The sequence below is a fragment of the Ambystoma mexicanum genome, chromosome 1p, assembly GCF_040938575.1.
Source record: "Ambystoma mexicanum isolate Mex_15411 chromosome 1p, UKY_AmexF1_1, whole genome shotgun sequence".
NCBI classification, from domain to species: domain Eukaryota; kingdom Metazoa; phylum Chordata; class Amphibia; order Caudata; family Ambystomatidae; genus Ambystoma; species Ambystoma mexicanum.
In genome coordinates, this window is record NC_090921.1 from 321,648,495 (window position 1) to 321,662,502 (window position 14,008).

Below are 14,008 nucleotides of genomic sequence, written 5' to 3' on the forward strand. Positions count from 1 at the left end.
AAAGCTATATAATATATTTTAAAAAGCTTTGTGCGTTCCAAAGTGTTTCACACACATTGCAATTACAATGTACATGGCTCACAGGCCCAGTGTCTACTTGCCAATGCATTTCGGATGCAAATCCATTTTCAGGGCCAAACACTTTGGTCTGCTGGTATTCATGTCACTGAGCCTTCAGAATAACCTATTAAAAGGGTGATTGCCACTTGCGCAGTAAACTGCACATAGTAGGAGCACCATACCTTTATATACCTACCATTTGTATTTTTGCAATTTTTTATATGTGTTTAGGATTGGGTGCAGGGTTTGAGTTTTTTTTTAAAAAATATTTAATAGAATTACAAATCCTCTGCATGTAAACCTCTTCAGAGACCAACGAACTCATACGTTGCTTGAGAAAGTCAAAATTATGAATCTCAAATTGATCAGAGGAGAATAGTTTGAAACAAGTTAATTTTCAACTTGAATTTACTGCACATTTTAAAAGGCAATAGTTTGAAAACAAGAAAACTAGCCACAGTACATAAAGAAATCTTTATTGTGTCATTCTGCTACAGTGATATTCAGATTTATATTCCAAGATAGGAGTCGGCTCGTACACATTCACCCTGGCTTCACATTGTGTACACCTCCCAGCAAGGTTAACCACAGCTTTACAGCCACCTTTCACAATTAGTCTCCTTGCAACTTGCCAGCCCATCCACAGAAATATCCAAAGAATTAAAATGCAAAACAAACTTCCATATAAAAACAAGTAGAAATGCAGTGGCTAGGGGTGCGAAGGGGGGTATTATTGGCACAACTGAAATCTGAAGCAAAGTTCACTGAATGGACGATCAGTCTATTTTAACAAATTACCATAAACTGGCCCTTTGTAGACCTGGGTATGCACACCATATTGTACATGGTAAGGTCAATCCATTAAATGATACACATGCTGTGTTCCCAAAAGTTTAATCAGGAATCCCTCTACTTACACAAATCTAAGAAGGTTGGGGGAATGATAACAGTCTGATTGTGGGGCCTGAGGGAGTCGCTACTGGAGCTTGCCATCTTCAATAGTAGGGGTGCAAATACATGCAGTCTTCACTACACAAGACAATTAAAACAAAAGCGAGGATGGATTGTCTTTTCACACACATGACTTCCACTTTAGCGGCAGATCTAGGACAAATGCCACATTAATGAAATGGGAAACAAATCATGCAGGTAGGGCATAAATCGTCCGGCAGCCTATTGATTAGCAGCAGTATTCATGATTCACAATCTGCTTAGCGCTACATTGTAAAGGCTAAAATGGATTTTAAAAAAAAGGGTTAGTTTCATTAAAAATACAAACGGGCGTTTGTGGTGTTAAACATAAAAGCAGCCGAACTTCGGATTTTCTTCTGACTTCAATAACCTGGAGGGAGATGAGAAAAAGAGTTTATGCAGTTGACCAAGCAAGTCATGGAAATCAAAAAATAACCTTCCCCCTTGCAGCTATTAAGGCATTTAATCACTATAAGATCAGCAAAGAGATGGGACTCCTTAAAGTTAGCAGCTGCATGGTGGGATCAATTTTCTATGCTCGGACCGGGTGGAAAGATGCATCGCAGCCCAACCTAGATTAGTGACAGGGACAACTCTGAGCTGTAGCCAAACCAGCTCAAGGTAGCAAGGCGAGTTGTCAAGGCTAAGTCTTACAAGGTGGTGAGCCTGTAAGGACTCCTCAATGAGTACACAGTGAAAAGTCAAACACGACAATCGTTTGAAAATGACATTCATTACTCAACCTTAATCAATTTCTGATGCTTTTGAATCTGCTTAAATTCACATGCAGTGCATTTAGTCGACATCTAGTGGCAATCGAAGAGGATTTTCAAAGATCGAAAAGGGACAAGGACATGACTAACACTACCCCCACCTTGATATGTAGTGTACCCAAAATCCTTGACGCGTCATGATCCGGTTTGTTCTGACGTGAGGAAGCCTTACAGATACGCAAATACAGAAGAAAGTAGATGCAAGATGTCCATGTTCCTTCTACTCAAGAAGGGAGGAACGGTGGGTGTATGTGAATCTAAGCAGATAGAAGCATCAGAAATAAGATTATGGTGAGTAATGTATCCCTTCTGAGGTTTGTGGATCTGCTTAGATCACATGCTATGCATAGATTAGAGAGCAGTGTCTGAAGACGGTGGGTTGTGAAAAGGTACATAGCACCGCTTTTCCCACTTGTGAATTTGCTTTAGGACATGTATCAAAGCAGTCGCGCTGCATAATAGAGCTCCATGTAGCGTCTTATCCAGCGGACTTTGCAATACAGGCCAATGTAGCTCCGGTACCACTGTTAGCGTGAGCTCCTTGTGTGAAAGGCAGAGTTTAATTTGATAGAGTAGCAGAGCTGTATTTATATATTATTTTTTTTTTACACAATCACCTTCCCTGCCAGGTGCTATGGAGACAGTTGGTCTGTTTTTCATAGCGGTTTTGTCTTCTTTACACAGTAAAGAACCGCCCTCCTTACATCTAGTGTATGGAGGTTTATCTCAGTCGAGCTTTAAGGGTTTTGAAGTTCAATGGACTGGGTGACAGATATGAACTTGGGTGAAAACCTAGCTTGTAGTTCATGGACTCTCCTTATGGAGGTGATGGCCACCAGAAATGTTTTTATAGGTTAGGTGTTTAAGGCTGGACTTGCGCGTAGGCTCAAATAGGGTCCCTACAAGCTTTGTGAGTACCACATTTAGATCCCAGCCAAGTTGAAGGTTTGGGGAAAGGGGAAAAAGAAAAAAAAAAAAAACTAAACAAAAAAAAAAAGGGGAGGGCACGTAAAGCCTTTTTACTCCTTCCATGAATGCATTAATGTCAGGGACTTTCCACCAGGACACCTTGGTTTGAGAGTGGTGTACACGGAAAGAGCCGCCAGGTGGACCTTGATGGAGCCCAGTCTAGTAAGTGGAGCACATAATTAAGAATGTGATGAGTGCATTAGCTTGGGTTTACATTTTTTGACTGGCACCATATCACAAATCGTTTCCATTTACGGTCTGGTGTGGTTTGCGTGCCTCCTTGAGGATTTCCATACACCTTTGAGGTAGTTTTAGATGGCCAAAATCTAGGACTTCAGGAGCCACGCTGACAAATTCATGGCTTGAGGATGTGGGTGTAATTTTGTCCCCACCATGTTGAAGGGACACAGGAAGTTTGATTGGATCGCACATTGCCAGTGTGCACAGATGCGGAAACCAAGGTTGTCTCACCCACATGGGTGCAACCAGGATTAGCGTCATTGGTTACTGGTGCAGTTTACTATTCTGTTCCGTAGCGGTGTGGGGTGGGGGTGCGGAGCGTATGACATATGGAATTTCTAACGCGCTTACGTTTTTCAAGGCACAACGAGGCAAGGGAGGCGCGAACAGTGGGACAACAAAGACAATGATCTTACTAGGCCAGGTGACCTTGAGATCACGCAAGTGCACAGGAGGATGGGGAAGGGGAAAGTGCGGGGGAGGGTGCAGTGCAATACATAGGATCAACAGTAAAGAATAAAATTGGTAAAAGTGCAGCCAGCTTGTGGCAAGTGCAGACATCAAGTGTCAAGAGCTGGGTGGACTGTAGGGATACAAAAACAGCACCCCAAGTGCAGGGGCTGCCTGGGAGGCAGTGCAGGTGTGCAGCGGGGAGGGGATCTGGGCCAGAGATAAGAGGGTAGCAAGGTGACCAATGCAGTTTCAGTCAGGAATTCAGCATGGGAGAGGAGGAGACAAAGTAGAAGCAAAGAGGAAGGTCTTTAGGTGCTTCCAGAACCGGAGATGGTGCTCTTCAAGTTTCAGGAGGCTGTTCCAGAGGGAGGCGCCAGCCAAAGAAAGATCCACCAAATGGAGAAGCAACTGACCAAGGGTGTTGGAAGCAGATGAGCGAAGAGCTTGAGAAGGAAGATCTTTTAGGAAGAGAGTTGGAGGCATTTAGTCCCCAGAAGCCTTTGTGAACAATGCAGAGGGTTTTAAAAATACTCACAGCCACTGGGCGCCAGTGCAGCGATTTCAGTCCTGGAGGGATACGCTCCCAGGGCTTGAAGCCAATGACAAGTCTCGTGGTCCTGTTCTGGATGAGTTGCAGAAGGCAGAGCGTAGAAGCAGGCAGATTTAGAAAGATGCTGTTGTAGTCCAGCCTAGAGAGAACCAGAGCTCTAGAGACAGAGCTTCTGGGTGAAGGAGAAGAAAGGAACAATACCTCTGAGGAAGTGCAGCTGGTAGTGTGACTTTAGCGATGTGAGGAAAGGAGAGACTGGAGTCCAAGATGATTACCTGAGGTTTTTAGCCTCACAGGTGGAAGGAAGAGGGCCAAGAGAGGCTGGCCAGAGAGCGACGGGAAAGGAGGAACAGGTGTGCTGATGATGAATCTCAGTCTTACTGGCATTAAGGCAGAGATTGTTGGCGGCCCACCACTCATGGATAGTAGACAGACGAGAGAAGAAGGTAGAAGGGAGCCTGAAAATGAGCTGCAGGTAATCCACATAGCACTGAAAGGTGGGGGCAGAGTGGCAATGCGTGGGCAAGAGGTGGCAGTATTGGCTGAACAACCATGGAGAGGTTAGACCCCTGGGGGAACACCACAGGTAGAGATAGAGGAGGCAAATTTACCTGACCAGCTCATCCACATGGCGTTCCCCTTGGACCCAGGTTGGGGAACCCTGGATGCGAAGTCTGGTCATTGTGTGTTTAGGCTTGTGGTGGATGGCCCCAGGGGAGGGGAGGCGGGGGGGGGGGGGGGGAATTCCAAGCTTCCACTCGTGCTCTTCAGGTAGAGGATCTCTGCTTAATGAGTGTCAGAGAACAGAGTTCCCCTGGAACATGTTCCTAGTATCCCAACATGTTCCGCTTAAGTGCCCACTTCCAGGTCAGACATTTAGAGAGAGTGTGCCTCCCTGCTGGTTTATGTAAAACATGCCAGTGGTGCAGTCTGTGAGGATTTGTACTGTTTGACCTGACAGATGCACTTGAAGCTTGTAGGGCTTTGAGAACTGTTAGTAGCTCCAAGAGGTTTGCGATTATGGCCTGTGATAATGGGGCCACGGGCCATGCGCTGTGTGGTGAATATAATGGGCTTCCCCACGCAGTGAGAGATGCATCTGTTCTGACAATCTCTTGCACTGTAGGATTGTGAAAAGGTACAGGTGTTCCTTTGTCCACTAGCATAACGCTTGAACTAGGGTTAGCGAAACAACTACTAGATTGTGCCACTGACCACATGACCAAGACCATTTCGACAACCACTCTTGCATTGGGCGCATGCGCAGCAGTGCGTGCAGAAGCAGGCAAATGCACATAACCATACGCAAATCTGGTTGCTCAGGATGATTGCTATTTGGCAACTGATACTGAGATATTTGCAGCAGTAGGTTTTGCACTCGTTTGAAGGAAAGACTAGACCCTTTTTATGACGGCTTCTAAGAACTGTTTTGCTTGGAATGAGACCAATTTTCTCCCCCCCCAATTGGACCAGAAGATTGATTGGGTATTTTGCTTGCAAATTTGGAGGATTCCCCAGTTATCAGCAGGTCGTCCATATAAGGGTCACTGGGATCGATTATCTGTATAGGTGTGCTGCCACTACTGCTAGAACCTTGATGAATACCCTTGGAACGGAGGCTATGCTGAAGGGTAGCACCTTGAATTGGTAGTGTTGGTTCGCTATTTTGAAGTGCAGAAATGTTCTGTGCTTCAAAATTTGTTTTAGCACAGCGATTACTTCCTGTAGTGTTGTCATCTGGAATTTATGTGGTTTGATCGGTGTTCACAGGGCACAGTGTCTAGGAAAGGGTGCATTAAGTCTTTTTTGGCACAAGGCAGAACATTGAATAAATACCCTTGTTTACCTAGTTTGCCGGGATGGTGTCCTTTAGTAGCAGTGCTTTGACTTCTAACAGTATGCGTTGTTCTTCCTGTGTGGTAGGTCTGTCCTGGCAGGTGTTTGTATTAGCTCTAAAACAATAGCCCCCCCCCCCACCACAGTGGAAAGTACCCCCCCTCTTGTCTGACATGATCCACCTCCCATGCATGGGTAAAGTGAGAAATATGATGGGGGGGGGGGGGGCTTGGTCATTGCTTCAGGAGGATCTGCCCCTACTTCTGGACCTTTTGAAAATTCTCTTGGCAGGACTCCCCTCTTAAAAAAAAAACCCAGTATGAACTCTGCCCACCCTGGTTGTAATTGCAGGACCGCTGAAGTTCGGGCCTTTAAACCGGCATATATTTGAACCTCCCCTCTGCCTAAAGGGTTTGTTAGTGAGTTGTCCCAGGGATTTGAGGGCATTGTATTCCTCCTTCGCACTTGTGCGTCCGACAGCTTTGCCAAATAATTCATTGGGCATTTTTAAAAGGGTAGCCTGGATCTGACAAAGCCATGCATGGCGTTTGATGAGTGTACCCTCTCCCACAATTGGCCCTGCATGGTCTGCTGCGTCTAAAGCAGCTTGATACTTGTCTCCCTTCAGCAATAGTGTCTAATAGCTGTGTCTTTAGGGGCTCTGGAACGAGTATTTGTTCTGCAACCTTGTCTCACTTCTGGCAATTATTGCTGGATAACAGTGTAGCGTTAATTATTATTTGAAAGGCTGCAGCCAAGGAAGCAACTTTCCTGCCCAAAGTGTAGATTTTCTTACTCTCCTTGTCAGGAGGGGCTTCGGCAGAGGATAGGGGCGTTCCTGCTTTTTCTTGCTGTGCTGACTACTAGCGAGCCAAGCTTTAGCTGCCCTCTAATGTATAAAGGGTCCAATGGGGCTGGCCTGATTTTTTCCATGCGTGGGTTGACCGCCCTTGTCAGATTGGGGGCCAAGTAGACAGTTGAATATGCCTCTGGACAGATTGGAGCAGAGGGGTGAACTGTGCTGCAGACCGCTTATCCCCAAGGATGTTCTCTGCTAAATGTCATTTACTTGAGCTTTTTGGGTATCTTAAAGTTTTCTGCAGCTTTTGTCCACCGGGGAAATCAGCCACCGGTTGGTCGGTATGATCTGAGGATTGCATGAAGTATAAATCATAGTATTGGTCAAAGTCCCCTTGGTCTGTAAATGAGCTAAGGTCTTGTGAGCCCAGTGTCTCTAATGTGTCCTGACCTATGCCTTGATATGACGAGGCATTAGTCCGTTACGTCCAGGCAGGCTCTTTTGGCATCCGGTTGTCTGCCAGCTGCTTCGTCTGGGGAGTTGATCAAAGAAATGTACAAAACTAGCATTCTCCTCAGGACTCCTGTTTTGGAGTCCAGTGGGAGGAGCTTGACAACATTAAGGGTGTAGGTAGAGGCTCTGGAGCAGGAGGCCGTTTGATGCATTGCCCCTGAAAGGGAGTCCTCAGGGGTAGAATAAGCCCTTCTCTTTGAACCCTGTAATTGTGATGTTTGGGGCATCTAGGATTTTGAGTTTTTCAACATTCTGGTCTTCAGTAGGGTGGCAAGAGCTTTTGCAGGGGCTGTTGATGCAGTCCCTGGAACCCGAGGACTTCCCAGATTTGAATGCGGTGTCGGAAACAGACTGGTGTCTGATTCGGTGATTGTGGTGATTGCGATGGCCCAGAGGACAAAGGAATGTTCAGACCTTCCCTTGGACAGTGGCTCATCGGTCGACGACGTGGTCGACTGTTGCCCATCATTGGAGGGTGGGGGGGTGGGGGTAGGGAATATGTGCTTGCTGTGGTGTGAGGCTTTGTAGTCTCCGTAGCAGAACTGCTAGCCTGCCTTTTGGAGTCAAGAGGCTCACACTCAGGAATCCATTGGATCCCATCGCCCTCAGCATCACTTAGGACGCATCCATCGCTGGAGGCTCCCTCGGCGCCCATGGCCTGCATGACTGGTAGGCCCGGCATTCGTCTTATGGTCCCTTCAAGTTTTAGGCCTACAAAGTTTGCAAAACTTGCACTATTTTTCGGTGTGGTCCCTAGGGAGGCAAAGGTTACACTTGGGGCGAATCCTTCCAGGGATAACTTCCCGTTACAGGAAGGACATCATTTAAAAGTATTATTTACCATAGGGTATACAGATCGCAGCCTGAACCTCCCCCTGGTCTCCCTACTGTACAGAGACGAAGCCTGTTGGGGCACAGCTAGGACGCAGACAAAGTTCGTCGAGAGTCGTTTCGACGGATAGTCTTGTCCATGAAAACTGTTGCCAGAAAACTAGCGGTGTACGGTTGTCAAAAGGACAGAAAGACCAACTTTAAACTTTTTCTAAGCAATGGCCTCAGCCAAGAAGGAACTCTGCGATATACGTCCGACTACGATGGCTGGAAAAAAAAAAGTGACCGACGCATGAAGGACCATGGGTACAGTGGATGTCACACGGCATAGCATTACTGGCACAACCCCTCGTATAGATCTCATGCATTACTTCCCATAATAGCATTTGATGATTGTATCTGCTTATTTTCACATGCTGTGCATATAGTCCGACATCTAGTGGTAATCATGGAGTATTGCATCTGGTCTTTCGAGGATCAAAAGGGTAAATGGGCGTGCTTGTAACACCATCCCCAATGTGACGTCTACCCAAAAGCCCTCACACGTTGAGGTCCCCCTGGTTGTGTTTTTTCTGCCTTAAGGGAGCCTTATGACTATTGTGAGTGAGTACAGAGAGAAAGTAGTAAGATGTCTGTTCCTTCTACTCCGACTGGAGTCGCATGATCGTCCCATGTCCGCTGGCCTGATACCATTGGCTGTTGAGCTACTCTGGCATGGGGCGCATGCGCAAACGTGCACGTGGGACTAAGTAAATGCAGGATGCCATCACTCCCAACAGATGCACATCTTTGCTTACAGTCACCTGGTTACATAGTGAGGGACCTGGAACAGCCATGTTTTGAACCCTCTCGTTGGAGGGGAAGACATAGTGAGGTCCGAATTAGAGCCCCTAGGAATTGTTTGACCTGGCTGGGTTCTAGTCTTGGCTACGTTGATTGAGAAACCCAGACTAAAGAGCAGATCTATTTTCTGGGTGTTTGATAGGCATTTCCTTTACAAAACAAATCCAGTAATTAGCCAGTCGTTGGGGTAAGGATAGACTGGAATGGACTGCCTGTGCAGATGAGCCGCTACTACCGCCAGCACCTTTGTAAATACCATTGGGGCTGAGGCAATGCCGAAGGGAAGGACCTTGAACTGATGGAGTTTGTCCTCCATCATGAATCTTAGGTACTTCCTGTGCACTGGCAGCATTAAAATTCTTTCAAAGATGTAATTCTGAACTTTTGAAACTTGATCAAAGTGTGTTCGTAAGTCTAGCACAGGGCACATGGTGGGATCTTTTTTGGGGTACAATGAAGTATACTGAATAAATACCCTCGTTTACCTGTAGAATGGGGATGAATATCGCGTCCTTTTCTTGAAGGATCTCCACCTCTTGCAGCAGGTGTTCTAGTGATAAGCGTCTGGATGCTGGTGGTCAGTAGCGAGGTGGTTGGCTGAACTCTATAAAGTAACCGTGGGTGACTGTCTTGAGCACCCACTGGTCTGTGGTAATTACCTCCCATGCATGAAAGAAAGGTTATTCGTCCCCCGACCGGGGAGGCATGGGAGGGGACCTCTGTTGATATTATATAGGACAAAGGCTGATGTGGGGACATTTCTGCTCTGTGAAAGGGACAGTGAGCTAAAGACTTGGTAGAGTCTCTCCCAGGGGTTATTCACCCAAGAACAGGTCATTGGGCTGTGTTTGTGCTGGTAGAGATTCCCAGACCGCCCCCCTTTGTTTTGCATAAATTAACTTTGGGTTTCACCCAAAGTTAACAGGGCGATCCAGACGTGGAGCCCTTGCTCACAGTTCTTAGAGGCAAGTTTCACCTCACTGATGATGCCCAACAAGGCTGAAACACGTGTATGGGGTTACTGATGGTACTCTTGTTCAGAGGAGAATTGCCTAGCATTTTGGCGCTGGACTGCCCCTGGGCAGGACAAAGGCTGAATGCAGGGACATTTCTTCTCTGTGAAAGGGACAGTGAGCTAACGACTTGGTAGAGTCTCTCCCAGGGGTTATTCACCCAACAGGTCATTGGGCTGCGTTTGTGCTGGTAGAGAGATTCCCAGACCCCCCCCTTTGCTCTGTTGATATGGACCTGTGGTAATCACCCCCTGAGGACCATGGTGTGTTCTGTATTTATTGGGGGGTTGGGAGGGATGGTCGTGGGAAGGATTGTTCCTGAAAGGAACAGCGGGAGTTAAAGTTTCACGTTCCTGCTTTGCTGTTTCCAAGGCCTCATCTACTGCCTTCCTAAACCGGTTAGTCTCTTCAACTGGCTTGTTAATAAAGGGGTCTCATACTTAAAGCCTGAATTCTTGAGCCATGCATGCCTTTTAAGCAGGGTACCATGTGCCAGTGTTCGTCCTGGTGTTTCTGCAGCATCGAGTATTTTTGAGGATATTCTGATTGACCTGCCTTACTACCGAAACAACCGCCAGAAGGCGTGATCGTGCATTTCCGGGACTTCTTGTAGGCCCTCCTGGAGCAAATTCCATTGGATGTCACTATAACTAGCCAGCAATGTGGTGTTAGCAATCCTAGTGGAGTATGCAGCGGATGTTGTAATCCGCTTTCCAAGGGCATTTAACTTCTTGCAGCCCTTGTCTGGAGGTGCCTCAGCTGTAGACAAGGGTACATCGGCTATCTTCATTGTAATAGTGACTACTAGGGAGTCGGAAGTGGCATGTCCCCGAATATATAGCGGGTCTGTTGGAGGGGCGAAAAAGCTTGGACTCTAGGATTTACAGCTCTTGTTTGAGATGAAGTTAACAAAAAGGGAGCGATGTGATAGAATTAAATAGTGGTATCGCTTGACTTGTGGGTAGTTTTTCCTTTAAAATGTCCTCCACAAAGTCGGTATCCTGTACCGCCTCTTGAGGGGCAATAGTGTTCAGCAGCATTTTTTAGAATAGCATTGAAGGACATCTGGCTATCAAGAGGTGAGGCTCATCTCAGAGGGAGGATCTATACACAGGGTGTCTGGATCTGGAGTAGTGGAAGGTGAAAGCCATGGTGCCTCGCCTACTGGTTGAACATCACCCCAGTCTGGACACTAGTCAGGCGTCTCAAAGGGATGCTCTCCCTGATGATAGGAGTCTTAATGGACTTCCTCAGGTTCTGACAGGTCCAACACCTCATGAGGGAGCAGACTTGAAGTTCTAAGAATTATGGACAAAGTAGGGTAAGAGTCTTCCTCCCTTTGGGGTGATAAACCTTTCAGGAAAAACCTACAAACTTGGAAATTTTGTTCATTAGCCCTCAAACCTCTTCCTGGTCCATAGGGATGAACCAGAAGGGTATGAAGGGAGACAATGACTGAGGCCTTGGGTCTCTAGGTGGTCAAGATGTGTCAGCCAGTGCCTTAGGTAGGGGCCGAGAAACATTTGAAGGTTCTTCTCGACCTGTCCTTTGGCTTATTTGCTGCCGAGATGATGTTTGCGAGACATCTCTGGCGTATCAGGAAGTGATTTCAACAAGCCCGACAGCTTGGTCATGGTTTTTGGCGCCGCCGAAACCTTTGGTGCTGACACGCTCTTATGAGGCGTTGCGGCACCCTTATGGTGGTGCTGATGCCCTTTTTACTTGAATACCCGGACACATGCTGTATGAACAGTTGCGGGGAGGGCGGCAAATTCGGGATCGGTGGGTTCCGAAGGTTTTGATTTTCCCCGTTGGCATCTGTGGCCTTCCAGACGAGTCTGTTGAGGAGGCTCGGGGGTGGGTGTGTTCTTGTCACTGGGGTGGTCTCACCATAGCAGAACCGGTGGCCTGCCGGCCGGGGACAGGAACTTCGGTCAACTGATTCTGCATCTAAGCCATGGCCGTCACTTACATCCTCGTCACTCGAGGCGCCTGCGCCAATTGGGAGCTACTATCGGCCTGCTGCATGGCATAGGCCGCCCACCGCTGCATCCGGCGATCTTTTATCGTCTTCAGATGTAAAGGTTGGCAGGACTTGCAAGATCGCTCGTCGTGATCACGAGGTAGACACTTGTTACACCTTCGGTCTGTGTATTTCCACGGATATGAAGTCCTGTCCATAGCTTAGGTTAAAATAAAGACAAGATGCAATTGCAATACTCCGCGATCACTGCATAGAGAATAGATATTACACGGCCACAGTAGTGTCCGTGTAGTTATGGTCAAGAAGTTGCTGTTTCCATAGGAAGAGAACTTTTTGGGCGGCTTACAACTTCGCGCTCCCTGGACGAATCCTCACCAAACTTTGCAAAAAAGTATATAACCAACTCTGAATTTTTTTGCAATATTTGGTGATGTTTGGTCTGGGGGTGGGTGGGGGGCAAAGTTATAGGGGGTCCCGAAATGTTTTTTCCCCCATAGACTGAATGGGGGAAAACTTTTCGCACGGCTACAGGCAAAACCGCTGGACGGATTTTCACCAAATATGAGGGAGTGGCAGGGGCTTGGCCGTGAAAGCGTGCCTTTGCAAATTCTGTGCCAATCCATCCAGTAATTCCCTTAAAAACTTGCAAAAAGTAGGTCTCTAAAAATTAGTGATATCCATGTCCGCTCTGCGGCCACACTTCCATGTTTGCTCTGTGGAGAACATTGCAATTGGCTATTCCTTGGCGTGCTGCCCGCGACCATGTTGCGCTTTCACCTCCCGACTGGCTACATATTGAGCAATCTGAAAAAGCATGTTCTGAGCCCTCTCGGAGGGGGAAGACGCGGCAGTCTTTCGTCTGGATTAGAGCTCCCAGAAATTGTTTTATTTGACTGGGGACTAAACTGGATTTTTTCCTCATTGATTGAGAAACGCAGACCGAACAGAAGGTCTACAGTCTTTTGGGGGTTTACAAAACTTGTGTCTTACGAGTCCCCTGTTATGAGCCAGTCATCGAGGTAAGGGCAAACCGGGACGGATAGTCTGCGCAGTTGTGCTGCTGCTACTGCCGGGACTTTGGTAAACACCCTTGGAGCTGAGGCGATGCTAACGGGGAGCACTTAGAATTGGTAATGCCTGTCTTCCATCATGATAAGACATTTCCTGTGCGCTGGCAACATTGAAATATGAAAGTATGCATCTTTCATGTCCAATTTTGCCCTGTAGTCCCCCCGTTTCAACAGTGGGATCACCTCCTGTAGCGTTATCATATGAAACGTGAGGTTTTATGAACTTGTTCGCTGGGCGCAGGTCTAGGCGTATGGTGGGGTCCTTTTTGGGTACAAGGAAGTACACTGAATAAATACCCTGGTTTACCTGAAGAATAGGGATGGTTTCTATGGCATCCTTTCCCAGCAGTGCTGCCACCTCTTGATTCAGGATCTCCAGCTGGTCCGGTGACAGGCGCCGTGGTCTGAATTGTGGAGGTCGTGCGAATTCCACGCAGTAGTCGTGGGCGACCATCTTTATGAACCACTGGTCCGAAGTTATCCCCACCCATGCCGTGAGGAAAGATGTTGCGCCCCCCAACCTGGGTGACATGGGAGGGGCCCTGGATCTGATGGTCAATTCTGACCAGAGGCTGCGGCTCCTTTAGTATTGCGGCCTCTACCTCTAGCTTTGCCGCATCGCTCATCCCTTAGTGGGTAGTATGCGGGGCTTCCTGATGTTTGTCCAGCATTAAAGTTTCCCCCATGTCAGTTCTGACTTGCACGGGCCAACAGGAATTACCTACCCTTTGGGGGAAGGTAGGAGTAATCTGTTGCAGGCAGGGCTCAAGTCGAGGATAAACGCGGGGGGCCGGAGTCCCCCCCCACTTTATTCATAGGGTAAACTCAGCTCCCCCCCCCAGCTAAAATGAGAAACATTGAATGCCCTTTGAATGTATGAATTAAAGGCAACCTCAGGGATCAAACCACGTTGTCGGTTTGTAGGACGACACTTCACCAGTGCACTATGTAACCTGATGCAGTACAGAAATGGAACATTTCACCTTTAGTTTGTTGTTCTTCAAGTCCCAGGAAAAACATTTGTATTAGTTCTTTAAGTTTAAGACATGCACACCTTTTAACGAAAAACACCATTAGAAGAAAATATCCTCTTGGTTTTGTG

The 14,008-nt window shown here is 47.3% G+C and overlaps 1 protein-coding gene across 1 annotated transcript in view; it reads right to left on the reverse strand.

The window, feature by feature from the left end:
- Positions 1-520: 520 nt before the first annotated feature.
- Positions 521-14,008, reverse strand: part of BSG (basigin (Ok blood group)) — a 93,876-nt gene continuing 80,388 nt past the window's right edge. The window contains exon 9 of the mRNA XM_069647911.1: positions 521-1,402. The gene's annotated coding sequence lies outside the window, so the exon portion shown is untranslated. The remainder of the gene's footprint in view (positions 1,403-14,008) is intronic.